Source organism: Pinus tabuliformis, chromosome 5_1, assembly GCF_031772625.1.
Source record: "Pinus tabuliformis cultivar Carrire ecotype Pingquan chromosome 5_1, CPIR1, whole genome shotgun sequence".
Classification (NCBI taxonomy): domain Eukaryota; kingdom Viridiplantae; phylum Streptophyta; class Pinopsida; order Pinales; family Pinaceae; genus Pinus; species Pinus tabuliformis.
In genome coordinates this window covers 811633801-811648321 of record NC_142305.1, presented here as the reverse complement: position 1 = coordinate 811648321, position 14521 = coordinate 811633801, and positions in this window count along the sequence as shown.

Sequence of the window (14521 nt, the reverse complement as noted above, 5' to 3'; positions counted from 1 at the left end):
AACTTTTCATTCGAAATGTATAATGTAATGTGAAGTTAAGATAAGGTATGGTATATTATATTCATTAATTTGGTATGTGATAAGGTAAAATAATATATTAATTTATTAATTTGGTGTTTGGTTGGGTTGGATTGTAATTTTAAAATTAAATTGTTGTTGTTATTATATATATAAAGGGGAAATGAATGTCAAGGTGAATCATTGTGGTAATGTTATTCAAAAATTGAAAATTTAATTTTGTTGTGAACGGTAAATAACTAGCATTTGCACCTTATGTTGCAAAGGAAACGCCGTAAGGCATAGAGTGGGGAAGAATAGCATAGAGTGGGGAAGAATGGGGACATGTATAGAGGGGAGAGAATAGAGACATGTGAATGGACATTGTTGAAAACAAGGGTGGATGATAATGAGTTAGAGTTGAAAGTATTAGTTATGTGTATTTTGAACATGAATATTTTGTAAATAATAGTAGTGTGTGGAAAAATGGCAACATGTGAATGGACATTGTTGGAAGCTAGGGTGGATGATAATGAGTTATACTTGAAATGATTAGTTATGTGTATTCGAATATGGCTATTTGGTAAATAATAGTAATGTCTTGTAAAGGTTATCGATTATCCATGTTGTTGTTTTTGTATATGTGAACATGTTTTTGTACATTTTTTTTTTGAGATGTAATTTTTCCATATGCTACCTATTTATGGTGTTCTTAGAAAATACTATTATATTGTAATGGAAGAGGTGAAAGAAACGATACGAGATTTTGAACAACATCATGATCGTCATTCCATATTTGAAAATCCATGAAAAATTGTTGGAGCCATGATGATAATAATAAAAATTCCAGCATGATTTTGAAAAAATCTAGCTGATTTTTTTGAAAATGTCAATTACAGTGGTCAAGCTTCAGTATTTTGGGTACCCAGGCATTCATGATGGATGCTAAATCCATTTCCGCCATCCAAAAGAAATTTAAACACTCCCATAGTCAAATTGTGACCTCTTTAGATAAGATTGGAAAAAAATGGTCTACGTTTGTGTGGGAAACATGATTGAATATCAAAGTTCCAAACGAATGTGTACACGCATAGAGGATTATTATGGAAGATTCCTTCTTCAAGGAATCGTAATATAAGCCATGAGGATATTAAATGTCCTTAAAAATTAAAGCACAAAACTCGGGAGCTTAAGACCCAAGAATGGAATTTGGTATTTGGTAACATTTTACAAGGGAAACATGATTGAACATCAAAGTTTCAAATGAATGCGTACATGCATAGAGAATTATTATGGAAGATTCCTTCTTCAGGGAATAGTAATATTTTCAAACGAATGCGTACACGCATAGAGGATTATTATGGAAGATTCCTTCTTCAGGGAATAGTAATATAAGCCATGAGGATATTAAATGTCCTTAAAAACTACAGCACGGAACTTGGGAGCTTCAAGACGCAAGAATGGAATTTGGTAACATTTTTAAATGGAGTTTCCAATACAAACTCACAGGAATCACCCACAAGCTTTCAAGTTCATGGCCCCTAAATTTTTGCATTCTTGATAATGTGTTCTCACTATTTCAATGTCAATTTCATGATGGTTCCAAAAAAAATTACAAAACAATTTTATAAGTTTTAATTTTTATCTATAAAATAGCTACTCCATCATGAAGAACGAATATTACCTCTCCTCAGATAGAGGTAGCATTCCACATAGCTTTTCATGGCAACATTCTTAGATTAACTTGAGATATAGGCACAAAATATTGCTGAGTATTTACATGATCATGTCTCCTGCAGTTTAGGAACATCTACTTTATCCCATAACAAATTTACATGAAATTGTGTTAATGCATAAATTATCCTGAAACTGATGAAATAGCCTCCGCAAGACATTAAACCACCTTCACCATTCTAAGTATTAGATGATTACTAACATTTATGCCAAGCGTAATGCTGGCACAAAATATCAAATTCACAAATGCGAGACGCTAATCCAATAATTCATATATGGACAAAATAAAAATAAAAGGGTTGCTTCAAACCTATAGGCCTAGAATTAATAAAGGAAGCAGAATTTCACATGTAAAAACTATGATTACCTTGTTAAAGAATAAGTAGTTCTATTTCAAATATATCCCATATTACCTTGGAAGGCAAAAGCAATCCAAAATGAAATTTCACATGTAAAAATTATGACTACCCTGCACAAGAATAAATGGTTTTATTCTACATCGATGCAATATTATCTTCAAAAGAAAAATATGATAGGAGTACATTGGATTACAAAATTGTGAATACAAATCTTACACAACTCAATTCACTACACAGAAAAACCAATACAATCCGCAACAAAATTTCAAGAAAAATTATGAACTATCTATTCTATAAAGGAATCTCAATGACGACATTATCCGCGTGAGAAATTATGAACTATCTATTCTATAAAGGAATCTCAATGACGACATTATCCGCGTGAGAATCAGAATTAATATTACCCATAATATCTAACTGAGGCCCAAGTGCCTGTTCTTCTGCAGGGTTAATCTCCACTGAATTCTGAGGCTTTTCGGTCGATGGGTGTTGATCAACATTAATAATTTCAACACTGCCTCTGCAAATGGGGCATATGGAGCGCTGGGAGAGCCAAACATCTGCACAGGGAACATGGAAACAATGGCTACATTTTGGTAACACAAGGCATTTATCACCATCCTTGAATTGATCAAGACAAACCAAGACTACGATGCAGTGGAGAAGACGTAGTAGTTAATGAGTTGGAGTAATGGTTAGATAGCAACAAAGGTGGGAACAAACTCTATTTTTTATATTAAGTTTTGGTTCTTTGGAACAAAGATTGTGTTTTATTATGTATGCATCACAGTGTCCAATTTTTTTCCCCGATGCAATGATAGTAGCTATTGTTAAGAAACATCTTGACGCTTTGAATATCATAAGAGATGAATCTTGGTATTTCATACAGTGAGAAGAGGCGTTTGGTAGAAGTTAGAATGAACTGAGAATTCAGCTTTCTTTTTCATTGAAGGTTTGACATTTCAGAATCATCCCAGGGATACATTGACAATTTGGCCATGGATTTGTGATCCAACTATGCCAGCTAATTCCACTGAGTGTCAACTTCAATTTCCATATCCAATTTCTAGTAGTTTTAACAGTCTGGTTTGAAGGTGGCCAGGGCATCCGTCCCAATCGATGTTTGGGCCCTTAGCCAAATAAAATATTACCTCTCCTCATATAGAGGTAGCATTCCACATAGATGTTCATGGAAACATTCTTAGATTAACTTGAGATATAGGCACAAAATATTGCTGAGTATTTACATGATAATGTCTCCTGCAGTTTAGGAACATCTACTTTATCCCATAACAAATTTACATGAAATTGTGTTAATGCATAAATTATCCTGAAACTGATGAAATAACCTCCGCAAGACATTAAACCACCTTCACCATACTAAGTATTAGATGATTACTAACATTTATGCCAAGCGTAATGCTGGCACAAAATATCAAATTCACAAATGCCAGACACTAATCCAATAATTCATATATGGACAAAATAAAAATAAAAGGGCTGCTTCAAACCTACAGGCCTAGAATTAATAAAGGAAGCAGAATTTCACATGTAAAAACTATGATTACCTTGTTAAAGAATAAGTAGTTCTATTTCAAATATATCCCATATTACCTTGGAAGGCAAAAGCAATCCAAAATGAAATTTCACATGTAAAAATTATGACTACCCTGCTCAAGAATAAATAGTTTTATTCTACATCGATGCAATATTATCTTCAAAAGAAAAATATGACAGGAGTACATTGGATTACAAAATTGTGAATACAAATCTTACACAACTCAATTCACTACACAGAAAAACCAATACAATCCGCAACAAAATTTAAAGAAAAATTATGAACTATCTATTCTATAAAGGAATCTCAATGACGACATTATCTGCGTGAGAAATTATGAACTATCTATTCTATAAAGGAATCTCAATGACGACATTATCCGCGTGAGAATCAGAATTAATATTACCCATAATATCTAACTGAGGCCCAAGTGCCTGTTCTTCTGCAGGGTTAATCTCCACTGAATTCTGAGGCCTTTCGGTCGATGGGTGTTGATCAACATTAATAATTTCAACACTGCCTTTGCAAATGGGGCATATGGAGTGCTGGGAGAGCCAAACATCTGCACAGGGAACATGGAAACAATGGCTACATTTTGGTAACACAAGGCATTTATCACCATCCTTGAATTGATCAAGACAAACCAAGACTACGATGCAGTGGAGAAGATGTAGCAATCGCCATGGATTTGCCATCGGAAGCTTGCAATAAGGGTGGGAAAATGATAGTTAATGAGTTGGAGTAATGGTTAGATAGCAACAAAGGTGGGAACAAACTCTATTTTTTATATTAAGTTTTGGTTCTTTGGAACAAAGATTGTGTTTTGTTATGTATGCATCACAGTGTCCAATTTTTTTCCCCGATGCAATGATAGTAGCTATTGTTAAGAAACATCTTGACGCTTTGAATACCATAAGAGATGAATCTTGGTATTTCATACAGTGAGAAGAGGCGTTTGGTAGAAGTTAGAACGGACTGAGAATTCAACTTTCTTTTTCATTGAAGGTTTGACATTTCAGAATCATCCCAGGGATACATTGACAATTTGGCCATGGATTTGTGATCCAACTATGCCAGCTAATTCCACTGAGTGTCAACTTCAATTTCCATATCCAATTTCTAGTAGTTTTAACAGTCTGGTTTGAAGGTGGCCGGGGCATCCCTCCCAATCGATGTTTGGGCCCTTAGCCAAATAAAATATTACCTCTCCTCAGATAGAGGTAGCATTCCACATAGCTTTTCATGGCAACATTCTTAGATTAACTTGAGATATAGGCACAAAATATTACTGAGTATTTACATGATCATGTCTCCTGCAGTTTAGGAACATCTACTTTATCCCATAACAAATTTACATGAAATTGTGTTAATGCATAAATTATCCTGAAACTGATGAAATAGCCTCCGCAAGACATTAAACCACCTTCACCATTCTAAGTATTAGATGATTACTAACATTTATGCCAAGCGTAATGCTGGCACAAAATATCAAATTCACAAATGCGAGACGCTAATCCAATAATTCATATATGGATAAAATAAAAATAAAAGGGTTGCTTCAAACCTATAGGCCTAGAATTAATAAAGGAAGCAGAATTTCACATGTAAAAACTATGATTACCTTGTTAAAGAATAAGTAGTTCTATTTCAAATATATCCCATATTACCTTGGAAGGCAAAAGCAATCCAAAATGAAATTTCACATGTAAAAATTATGACTACCCTGCTCAAGAATAAATGGTTTTATTCTACATCGATGCAATATTATCTTCAAAAGAAAAATATGACAGGAGTACATTGGATTACAAAATTGTGAATACAAATCTTACACAACTCAATTCACTACACAGAAAAACCAATACAATCCGCAACAAAATTTCAAGAAAAATTATGAACTATCTATTCTATAAAGGAATCTCAATGACGACATTATCCGCGTGAGAAATTATGAACTATCTATTCTATAAAGGAATCTCAATGACGACATTATCCGCGTGAGAATCAGAATTAATATTACCCATAATATCTAACTGAGGCCCAAGTGCCTGTTCTTCTGCAGGGTTAATCTCCACTGAATTCTGAGGCTTTTCGGTCGATGGGTGTTGATCAACATTAATAATTTCAACACTGCCTCTGCAAATGGGGCATATGGAGTGCTGGGAGAGCCAAACATCTGCACAGGGAACATGGAAACAATGGCTACATTTTGGTAACACAAGGCATTTATCACCATCCTTGAATTGATCAAGACAAACCAAGACTACGATGCAGTGGAGAAGACGTAGCAATCGCCATGGATTTGCCATCGGAAGCTTGCAATAAGGGTGGGAAAATGATAGTTAATGAGTTGGAGTAATGGTTAGATAGCAACAAAGGTGGGAACAAACTCTATTTTTTATATTAAGTTTTGGTTCTTTGGAACAAAGATTGTGTTTTGTTATGTATGCATCACAGTGTCCAATTTTTTTCCCCGATGCAATGATAGTAGCTATTGTTAAGAAACATCTTGACGCTTTGAATATCATAAGAGATGAATCTTGGTATTTCATACAGTGAGAAGAGGCGTTTGGTAGAAGTTAGAATGAACTGAGAATTCAGCTTTCTTTTTCATTGAAGGTTTGACATTTCAGAATCATCCCAGGGATACATTGACAATTTGGCCATGGATTTGTGATCCAACTATGCCAGCTAATTCCACTGAGTGTCAACTTCAATTTCCATATCCAATTTCTAGTAGTTTTAACAGTCTGGTTTGAAGGTGGCCAGGGCATCCGTCCCAATCGATGTTTGGGCCCTTAGCCAAATAAAATATTACCTCTCCTCAGATAGAGGTAGCATTCCACATAGATGTTCATGGAAACATTCTTAGATTAACTTGAGATATAGGCACAAAATATTGCTGAGTATTTACATGATAATGTCTCCTGCAGTTTAGGAACATCTACTTTATCCCATAACAAATTTACATGAAATTGTGTTAATGCATAAATTATCCTGAAACTGATGAAATAACCTCCGCAAGACATTAAACCACCTTCACCATACTAAGTATTAGATGATTACTAACATTTATGCCAAGCGTAATGCTGGCACAAAATATCAAATTCACAAATGCCAGACACTAATCCAATAATTCATATATGGACAAAATAAAAATAAAAGGGCTGCTTCAAACCTACAGGCCTAGAATTAATAAAGGAAGCAGAATTTCACATGTAAAAACTATGATTACCTTGTTAAAGAATAAGTAGTTCTATTTCAAATATATCCCATATTACCTTGGAAGGCAAAAGCAATCCAAAATGAAATTTCACATGTAAAAATTATGACTACCCTGCTCAAGAATAAATGGTTTTATTCTACATCGATGCAATATTATCTTCAAAAGAAAAATATGACAGGAGTACATTGGATTACAAAATTGTGAATACAAATCTTACACAACTCAATTCACTACACAGAAAAACCAATACAATCCGCAACAAAATTTAAAGAAAAATTATGAACTATCTATTCTATAAAGGAATCTCAATGACGACATTATCCGCGTGAGAAATTATGAACTATCTATTCTATAAAGGAATCTCAATGACGACATTATCCGCGTGAGAATCAGAATTAATATTACCCATAATATCTAACTGAGGCCCAAGTGCCTGTTCTTCTGCAGGGTTAATCTCCACTGAATTCTGAGGCTTTTCGGTCGATGGGTGTAGATCAACATTAATAATTTCAAACCTGCCTTTGCAAATGGGGCATATGGAGTGCTGGGAGAGCCAAACATCTGCACAGGGAACATGGAAACAATGGCTACATTTTGGTAACACAAGGCATTTATCACCATCCTTGAATTGATCAAGACAAACCAAGACTACGATGCAGTGGAGAAGATGTAGCAATCGCCATGGATTTGCCATCGGAAGCTTGCAATAAGGGTGGGAAAATGATAGTTAATGAGTTGGAGTAATGGTTAGATAGCAACAAAGGTGGGAACAAACTCTATTTTTTATATTAAGTTTTGGTTCTTTGGAACAAAGATTGTGTTTTGTTATGTATGCATCATAGTGTCCAATTTTTTTCCCCAATGCAATGATAGTAGCTATTGTTAAGAAACATCTTGACGCTTTGAATATCATAAGAGATGAATCTTGCTATTTCATACAGTGAGAAGAGGCGTTTGGTAGAAGTTAGAACGGACTGAGAATTCAGCTTTCTTTTTCATTGAAGGTTTGACATTTCAGAATCATCCCAGGGATACATTGACAATTTGGCCATGGATTTGTGATCCAACTAGGCCAGCTAATTCCACTGAGTGTCAACTTCAATTTCCATATCCAATTTCTAGTAGTTTTAACAGTCTGGTTTGAAGGTGGCCGGGGCATCCCTCCCAATCGATGTTTGGGCCCTTAGCCAAATAAAATATTACCTCTCCTCAGATAGAGGTAGCATTCCACATAGCTGTTCATGGCAACATTCTTAGATTAACTTGAGATATAGGCACAAAATATTGCTGAGTATTTACATGATCATGTCTCCTGTAGTTTAGGAACATCTACTTTATCCCATAACAAATTTACATGAAATTGTGTTAATGCATAAATTATCCTGAAACTGATGAAATAGCCTCCGCAAGACATTAAACCACCTTCACCATACTAAGTATTAGATTATTACTAACATTTATGCCAAGCGTAATGCTAGCACAAAATATCAAATTCACAAATGCCAGACGCTAATCCAATAATTCATATATGGACAAAATAAAAATAAAAGGGCTGCTTCAAACCTACAGGCCTAGAATTAATAAAGGAAGCAGAATTTCACATGTAAAAACTATGATTACCTTGTTAAAGAATAAGTGGTTCTATTTCAAATATATCCCATATTACCTTGGAAGGCAAAAGCAATCCAAAATGAAATTTCACATGTAAAAATTATGACTACCTTGCTCAAGAATAAATGGTTTTATTCTACATCGATGCAATATTATCTTCAAAAGAAAAATATGACAGGAGTACATTGGATTACAAAATTGTGAATACAAATCTTACACAACTTAATTCACTACACAGAAAAACCAATACAATCCGCAACAAAATTTCAAGAAAAATTATGAACTATCTATTCTATAAAGGAATCTCAATGACGACATTATCCGCGTGAGAAATTATGAACTATCTATTCTATAAAGGAATCTCAATGATGACATTATCCGCGTGAGAATCAGAATTAATATTACCCATAATATCTAACTGAGGCCCAAGTGCCTGTTCTTCTGCAGGGTTAATCTCCACTGAATTCTGAGGCTTTTCGGTCGATGGGTGTTGATCAACATTAATAATTTCAACACTGCCTCTGCAAATGGGGCATATGGAGTGCTGGGAGAGCCAAACATCTGCACAGGGAACATGGAAACAATGGCTACATTTTGGTAACACAAGGCATTTATCACCATCCTTGAATTGATCACGACAAACCAAGACTACGATGTAGTGGAGAAGACGTAGCAATCGCCATGGATTTGCCATCGGAAGCTTGCAATAAGGGTGGGAAAATGATAGTTAATGAGTTGGAGTAATGGTTAGATAGCAACAAAGGTGGGAACAAACTCTATTTTTTATATTAAGTTTTGGTTCTTTGGAACAAAGATTGTGTTTTGTTATGTATGCATCACAGTGTCCAATTTTTTTCCCCGATGCAATGATAGTAGCTATTGTTAAGAAACATCTTGAAGCTTTGAATATCATAAGAGATGAATCTTGGTATTTCATACAGTGAGAAGAGGCGTTTGGTAGAAGTTAGAACGGACTGAGAATTCAGCTTTCTTTTTCATTGAAGGTTTGACATTTCAGAATCATCCCAGGGATACATTGACAATTTGGCCATGGATTTGTGATCCAACTATGCCAGCTAATTCCACTGAGTGTCAACTTCAATTTCCATATCCAATTTCTAGTAGTTTTAACAGTCTGGTTTGAAGGTGGCCAGGTCATCCCTCCCAATCGATGTTTGGGCCCTTAGCCAAATAAAATATTACCTCTCCTCAGATAGAGGTAGCATTCCACATAGATGTTCATGGAAACATTCTTAGATTAACTTGAGATATAGGCACAAAATATTGCTGAGTATTTACATGATAATGTCTCCTACAGTTTAGGAACATCTACTTTATCCCATAACAAATTTACATGAAATTGTGTTAATGCATAAATTATCCTGAAACTGATGAAATAACCTCCGCAAGACATTAAACCACCTTCACCATACTAAGTATTAGATGATTACTAACATTTATGCCAAGCGTAATGCTGGCACAAAATATCAAATTCACAAATGCCAGACACTAATCCAACAATTCATATATGGACAAAATAAAAATAAAAGGGCTGCTTCAAACCTACAGGCCTAGAATTAATAAAGGAAGCAGAATTTCACATGTAAAAACTATGATTACCTTGTTAAAGAATAAGTAGTTCTATTTCAAATATATCCCATATTACCTTGGAAGGCAAAAGCAATCCAAAATGAAATTTCACATGTAAAAATTATGACTACCCTGCTCAAGAATAAATGGTTTTATTCTACATCGATGCAATATTATCTTCAAAAGAAAAATATGACAGGAGTACATTGGATTACAAAATTGTGAATACAAATCTTACACAACTCAATTCACTACACAGAAAAACCAATACAATCCGCAACAAAATTTAAAGAAAAATTATGAACTATCTATTCTATAAAGGAATCTCAATGACGACATTATCCGCGTGAGAAATTATGAACTATCTATTCTATAAAGGAATCTCAATGATGACATTATCCGCGTGAGAATCAGAATTAATATTACCCATAATATCTAACTGAGGCCCAAGTGCCTGTTCTTCTGCAGGGTTAATCTCCACTGAATTCTGAGGCTTTTCGGTCGATGGGTGTTGATCAACATTAATAATTTCAACATTGCCTCTGCAAATGGGGCATATGGAGTGCTGGGAGAGCCAAACATCTGCACAGGGAACATGGAAACAATGGCTACATTTTGGTAACACAAGGCATTTATCACCATCCTTGAATTGATCAAGACAAACCAAGACTACGATGCAGTGGAGAAGATGTAGCAATCGCCATGGATTTGCCATCGGAAGCTTGCAATAAGGGTGGGAAAATGATAGTTAATGAGTTGGAGTAATGGTTAGATAGCAACAAAGGTGGGAACAAACTCTATTTTTTATATTAAGTTTTGGTTCTTTGGAACAAAGATTGTGTTTTGTTATGTATGCATCACAGTGTCCAATTTTTTTCCCCATTGCAATGATAGTAGCTATTGTTAAGAAACATCTTGACGCTTTGAATATCATAAGAGATGAATCTTGGTATTTCATACAGTGAGAAGAGGCGTTTGGTAGAAGTTAGAACGGACTGAGAATTCAGCTTTCTTTTTCATTGAAGGTTTGACATTTCAGAATCATCCCAGGGATACATTGACAATTTGGCCATGGATTTGTGATCCAACTATGCCAGCTAATTCCACTGAGTGTCAACTTCAATTTCCATATCCAATTTCTAGTAGTTTTAACAGTCTGGTTTGAAGGTGGCCAGGGCATCCCTCCCAATCGATGTTTGGGCCCTTAGCCAAATAAAATATTACCTCTCCTCAGATAGAGGTAGCATTCCACATAGCTGTTCATGGCAACATTCTTAGATTAACTTGAGATATAGGCACAAAATATTGCTGAGTATTTACATGATCATGTCTCCTGCAGTTTAGGAACATCTACTTTATCCCATAACAAATTTACATGAAATTGTGTTAATGCATAAATTATCCTGAAACTGATGAAATAGCCTCCGCAAGACATTAAACCACCTTCACCATACTAAGTATTAGATGATTACTAACATTTATGCCAAGCGTAATGCTGGCACAAATTATCAAATTCACAAATGCCAGACGCTAATCCAATAATTCATATATGGACAAAATAAAAATAAAAGGGCTACTTCAAACCTACAGGCCTAGAATTAATAAAGGAAGAAGAATTTCACATGTAAAAACTATGATTACCTTGTTAAAGAATAAGTAGTTCTATTTCAAATATATCCCATATTACCTTGGAAGGCAAAAGCAATCCAAAATGAAATTTCACATGTAAAAATTATGACTACCCTGCTCAAGAATAAATGGTTTTATTCTACATCGATGCAATATTATCTTCAAAAGAAAAATATGACAGGAGTACATTGGATTACAAAATTGTGAATACAAATCTTACACAACTCAATTCACTACACAGAAAAACCAATACAATCCGCAACAAAATTTCAAGAAAAATTATGAACTATCTATTCTATAAAGGAATCTCAATGACGACATTATCCGCGTGAGAAATTATGAACTATCTATTCTATAAAGGAATCTCAATGACGACATTATCCGCGTGAGAATCAGAATTAATATTACCCATAATATCTAACTGAGGCCCAAGTGCCTGTTCTTCTGCAGGGTTAATCTCCACTGAATTCTGAGGCTTTTCGGTCGATGGGTGTTGATCAACATTAATAATTTCAACACTGCCTCTGCAAATGGGGCATATGGAGTGCTGGGAGAGCCAAACATCTGCACAGGGAACATGGAAACAATGGCTACATTTTGGTAACACAAGGCATTTATCACCATCCTTGAATTGATCAAGACAAACCAAGACTACGATGCAGTGGAGAAGACGTAGCAATCGCCATGGATTTGCCATCGGAAGCTTGCAATAAGGGTGGGAAAATGATAGTTAATGAGTTGGAGTAATGGTTAGATAGCAACAAAGGTGGGAACAAACTCTATTTTTTATATTAAGTTTTGGTTCTTTGGAACAAAGATTGTGTTTTGTTATGTATGCATCACAGTGTCCAATTTTTTTCCCCGATGCAATGATAGTAGCTATTACTAAGAAACATCTTGACGCTTTGAATATCATAAGAGATGAATCTTGGTATTTCATACAGTGAGAAGAGGCGTTTGGTAGAAGTTAGAACGGACTGAGAATTCAGCTTTCTTTTTCATTGAAGGTTTGACATTTCATAATCATCCCAGGGATACATTGACAATTTGGCCATGGATTTGTTATCCAACTATGCCAGCTAATTCCACTGAGTGTCAACTTCAATTTCCATATCCAATTTCTAGTAGTTTTAACAGTCTGGTTTGAAGGTGGCCAGGGCATCCCTCCCAATCGATGTTTGGGCCCTTAGCCAAATAAAATATTACCTCTCCTCAGATAGAGGTAGCATTCCACATAGCTGTTCATGGCAACATTCTTAGATTAACTTGAGATATAGGCACAAAATATTGCTGAGTATTTACATGATCATGTCTCCTGCAGTTTAGGAACATCTACTTTATCCCATAACAAATTTACATGAAATTGTGTTAATGCATAAATTATCCTGAAACTGATGAAACAGCCTCCGCAAGACATTAAACCACCTTCACCATACTAAGTATTAGATGATTACTAACATTTATACATGTCCAACAGCTCCAACTTTGGGGAAAATAGGCTTTCAACATTTATATATGCCACCCAAAATGCTCACAGAAAATGTCAAATTCAGAGTCCCAGAGTCCCAATTTTGTAAAAATGGATTTTGAAAAAATGGAATGTAAGCATTGATGTATGCCAAGCGTAATGCTGGCACAAAATATCAAATTCACGAATGCCAGACGCTAATCCAATAATTCATATATGGACAAAATAAAAATAAAAGGGCTGCTTCAAACCTACAGCCCTAGAATTAATAAAGGAAGCAGAATTTCACATGTAAAAACTATGATTACCTTGTTAAAGAATAAGTAGTTCTATTTCACATATATCCCATATTACCTTGGAAGGCAAAAGAAATCCAAAATGAAATTTCACATGTAAGAATTATGACTACCCTGCTCAAGAATAAATGGTTTTATTCTACATCGATGCAATATTATCTTCAAAAGAAAAATATGACAGGAGTACATTGGATTACAAAATTTTGAATACAAATCTTACACAACTCAATTCACTACACAGAAAAACCAATACAATCCACAACAAAATTTCAAGAAAAATTATGAACTATCTATTCTATGCATAAATTATCCTGAAACTGATGAAATAGCCTCCGCAAGACATTAAACCACCTTCACCATACTAAGTATTAGATGATTACTAACATTTATACATGGCCAACAGCTCCAACTTTGGGGAAAATAGGCTTTCAACATTTATATATGCCACCCAAAATGCTCACAGAAAATGTCAAATTCAGAGTCCCAGAGTCCCAATTTTGTAAAAATGGATTTTGTAAAAATGGATTTTGGAAAAATGGAATGTAAGCATTGATGTATGCCAAGCGTAATGCTGGCACAAAATATCAAATTCACAAATGCCAGACGCTAATCCAATAATTCATATATGGACAAAATAAAAATAAAAGGGCTGCTTCAAACCTATAGGCCTAGAATTAATAAAGGAAGCAGAATTTCACATGTAAAAACTATGATTACCTTGTTAAAGAATAAGTAGTTCTATTTCACATATATCCCATATTACCTTGGAAGGCAAAAGCAATCCAAAATGAAATTTCACATGTAAGAATTATGACTACCCTGCTCAAGAATAAATGGTTTTATTCTACATCGATGCAATATTATCTTCAAAAGAAAAATATGACAGGAGTACATTGGATTACAAAATTGTGAATACAAATCTTACACAACTCAATTCACTACACAGAAAAACCAATACAATCCGCAACAAAATTTCAAGAAAAATTATGAACTATCTATTCTATAAAGGAATCTCAATGACGACATTATCCGCGTGAGAATCAGAATTAATATTAC